We start from the raw sequence: 4360 nt of genomic DNA on the forward strand, positions 1-4360 counted from the left end.
AAGTGCCTCAGGTGTGCTCAGCAGGGCTGAGAACCTTGCGCCCCGCCCCCAGTTCACAAAGAAACCAGACGCTGGTGGAAAACCCACTGTGGGGTAACTGCCTGGCCAGGCTCAGGGGCCAGGACATTCGCTCAGGCCACTCATAGTAGGGAAGGTGCAGACCTGGCGCCCTGCCTGCTCTGTGAGCTGAGGTGCACCCTCCCTCTCCGGGGTTTTGGTGTCCTGCCTTGTAAAAGGCCCCAGGGTCTTGGATCCTACTGCCAGGAGGACACAGGGGATGCCATCTTGTCCACCCCTCAATGGGGAGACTACTCCCTCTCCACAGGATTTAGGCCATCAGGATGTGAGAACCCCCGAGTGGTGGGTGGAGGAGGGGGACCCTACAGGTCTGAGGCCTCCCTGTGGAACTGAGGCCTCCCTGGGGAAGTGGCGCCGGAGGCCAGGTGAGCTTAGTAGGAGTTTCAAGCAGGGGGGTCACTATGTGCCTAAGACCTGAGCCAAGAAGGAGGTGGGGAGGGGCTGAGAATACAGAGTGAGGGAGACCGAAGGAAGATAAGCCAAGACCTGCAAGGAGGCAGAGGAGAGGGGCTGCGGGAAGACCTGGGAAGAGGCAGGAGCGCGCCGGGTGTGTGTGCGGGACAGCGAAGAGGCGGGGAGGCTGGGGAAGCCAGGGAAGATGTGGGGCCAGATGGCGCAGGGCCTTGGGAGCCACTGTGAAGACTTTGGCTTTTAGTTTGAGTGTCTTGCAAAACTCTTAGGTTTTTACAAGTTCCTTTTGGCTGCTGGGATGGGAACGGGGTGAGAGAGGGGGCGGGAGCAGGCAGGGAGGTCAGGGAAGAGGCTGGTGCGATGTCCAGGAGACAACTTGGGGCTGGACCAACAGAGGGGCCGCAGTGTAACCCGCACCCTCAGGCCCTCCTGTGTGGGAGGCTGGACTATGCTGGACCTGACCAGCAGGTCCCATGCCAGGATATGAGCGCTGGGTTGTGGGGGGTCTGTGGAGGGCCCCCAGGCTTCCTCACGGCTGTGGTCACAGCATCCTGAACACAGGCCCCGAGCGGGCTCCTGGTGAGGCTTCCTTGGCCAGAATGGCCTGCTCCAGTGCAGCTTGGCCACAGAGGCGATATGGAGCAAGGAGGCCTCCAAAAATAAATTTAACAGGCCCGACGGAGACAAGAAGCGTGGTCCAGATGAGGGCAACAGCATGCACAAGACGTGGACGCTCACAAGGACTGGGGCAGGCGGTGCCTGGAAACACAGCAGGGGCCTTGAATGACAGTGTAGGGAGTTGGACTTTATCTTGGGTGCAGCTCTAGTTGCTCCTCAGCCTGTCTGGCAGTTTCTCCATCTGTCCAATGGGGCTGAGGGGTGAGACAAGGATTAGGGAGGTAGTTGAGGACATGTCGGATGCTCAGCCAGGTACGTCAGCCGCCATGTTCGGTAGTTCCAGGATGAGTTGAAGCAGGGGAATGCCCGGATGGTCTGTGTGGCGGGGGAAGGCCCCAGCTTGAGGTGGAAGGCTTGGTGAAAGGAAGGCAGCGCAGACAGGGAGCCCTGGCCCTGAGGTCCCTGGCGTGTTCAGGAACACCAGTGCCTTCCAAGCACCCAGATCTCTGCTGGGCACCCAACCCCAGGAACATGCAACCACCTGGGCTGCTGAGCCGTAACTGGATTTTCCCAGCAGCTGTCAGAGCTAAGCAGGCCCACTTGATACAAGCTCGGCTGGCCAGTAATTGGTGAAATTAGCAGGTCGGCAGGGGCAGAGGTCAGGTGGTTAATGCTGTAGTAGGGGTTTTGATGAAGTTAGTCCCTGCAGGACTGGAAGCTGGGGTTCGGCCTTCTGTGCATCTCGGGACTCTCCTGCCCCTTGAGTAATGTGGTTAGGGGACCTCCAGCTGCCAGCCTGTCCCAGGGGCTCCTGGAGGTGGGACCCAGCCAGAGCCTGGGCTGAGGCTGGAGGTGCAGCTGAGCATCCAGCTCACCTACTGTGTTCTCCTGACCAGGGCACTTGCAGCACCAGAGGACTTTGCAACCCCAAAAGATGTTGGGGTGATGCCCTTTGGCTTCCTAGAAGAAGCCTTTAACAAGCTCCCCTGGGAGAACCAGCACCCAGGCCCACCTCTGGGCCTTGAGCACCCTCACCAGGGGTGTTCATCCCAGCTCTACATCTAGACGTGGGATGGATTCCTCCCCAGGTTTCTCTGTCAGGCTTCAGCCTCGCCCCAGGCTCAAGGCCTCCCAGCATCTTCTCCCATCTCAGCTCCAGAGGTTATCCTCTGAGCACACCCCCTGCTTTTTGTCATTCCCTGGAACAGTCTGCTCCCATTTTCTTTCACTTCCCATTACTTATTGGACACCTACTACATGCCAGACACTGGGCTAGGAGCTGCCATGCACGGCTGAGCAAAATCTGATTAGGTCCCCGTCCAATGGCACTCCCAGCACCTTTGCTGGTCATGCCCACACTCCTCTCTTCCCAGCCTGGGAAGCTAATAGTGACAGAAACCCTGTCACAGTCAGCTTCAACCCTGAAACCTAGAATCACCTCCTTTTCTGACTCCACTCCAGCCCCCAAGAAACAAGGACTTGCCAACATACTGGTGCTTCACACAGACACACACGTGTACTCCCAGGGGCACACCTACCTTAGCTGCAATTATTTAATATTATTATTATTATTAATTATTTTGAAGGCAAATCCTTTGGAGTCAATAACTTGGATGAAATTCTGGCTCAGCCACTTGCCAGCTGTGTGGCTCCTCTCCGTGCCTCTGTTTCCAGTTGTGTAACATGGTCAATGGCCCCAGTCTGGGAGAGCTGTGGCATTAAATTGAACTGTATGTATCTACCTCACTGGCCTCTTTTCTTTTCCTCAAAAAGGGCAGTCCTTTTCCTGCCTCAGGGTCTTCACACTTGCTGTTCCCTCTGCCCAGATTGCTTTCCCCCCAGATAGCTCCATGGTCCACGGTATCACTTTCATTGCAGTTTCTGGTAAATGCCACCTCCTCAGAGAGGCCTTCCAGGACCACCTGCCTTAAAACTCCCCTGCCCATCCCCTACACCCAACCTCCTCCATCAGCTTACCTGCCTGCATTTCCTCTCTCACATTCACTGCTACTGGAGACAATAGTCTATACACCTGTTTGTTACCTGCTCCCCCAACAGTGTCAGCTCCACAAGACAGGAATCTAACCACTTTGCCCATTGCTGTATCCCCAGGGCTCAATACATACATATTTTCTAAACTGCATTGGATTAAAAGTGCCTGACACATATTTGAGTTTGAGATTATTTCAAGATAAAACTATACTTTAAACCCTGGCTGGTGTGGCTCAGTTGGTTGAGTGTTGTCCTGTGCATGGAGAGGTTGCTGGTACACTTCCCTGTCAGGGCACATACCCAGGTTGTGGGTTCAATCCCTGGTTGGGGTGCATATGGGAGGCAACTGATGGATGTTTCTCTATCACATCAATGTTTCTCTCTCTCTCTCAAAAAAAAAAAGGCAATAAAAACATTTAAATATATATGTACTTATATAGTTTTAAAAGATTGTCACTCAGTAGGCCCACAGGTAATCAGAACACAGCTTCCCGTCTTCAGCACCAGCACCCTCCGACGACAGGAAGCTCACTCGCCCTCAGGGAGTCTGCCTTGCTCTGACTTGGAGAAAGCTGCTTCCACAGGACCTACTCCTGTGACACCCACCCCGCCTAGAGGGTCCTCGGTCTGATCTCTGAGCCTCAGACCCATCTGCTCTCCTGGCCTGAAATAGCCCTTGTAGTCACACAAAGCTTGGGCCCACCCACTGCTGGCCCAGCCAGGGCTCCCCAGCCTAACGTCCTTCATCTCTTTAAAGCAGAATTATTCACAAGCTTTCAGGACTGGGCATCTTCTTATTTCTAATTGGGCAACAGCTCTTGGATCTGCTCCCCTCCCAGCTGAGTGTGTCAGAGAGTGTGAGGTCTGTGCCTTTGGTGGCTCCTTCCATGAGGATACAATGCTGAGGACAGGCCCTGGGCCCAGGTATAAGACCTCACCCAGGCTCACAGGCATGGCTACAAGCAGGCCCCACACACACCTCCTCACAACCCCTGAGCCAGGTGCTGGGGTCAGCAATGAGGAAAACAGAGCTCCTGTTTTTGAGAGTTTATGGTTTCCTGGGGCTGCAGACTGTAATCAAACCGCCCTCCACTGCTCCATGCTGCACATACACACAATAGTGCCCTCACATATGACACAGACCCCTGCCCACATAGGGTCACGTGGGCATCACCTGGAAGTCATATAAGAGGGTCCCAGTCCTCAGAGTACCCGCCAGGAGTTCTCCCAGGTGCCCGTCTGTCCGTTCTGTTCTGCCCCA

The sequence above is a fragment of the Myotis lucifugus genome, unplaced genomic scaffold (assembly GCF_000147115.1).
Source record: "Myotis lucifugus unplaced genomic scaffold, Myoluc2.0 scaffold_90, whole genome shotgun sequence".
Classification (NCBI taxonomy): domain Eukaryota; kingdom Metazoa; phylum Chordata; class Mammalia; order Chiroptera; family Vespertilionidae; genus Myotis; species Myotis lucifugus.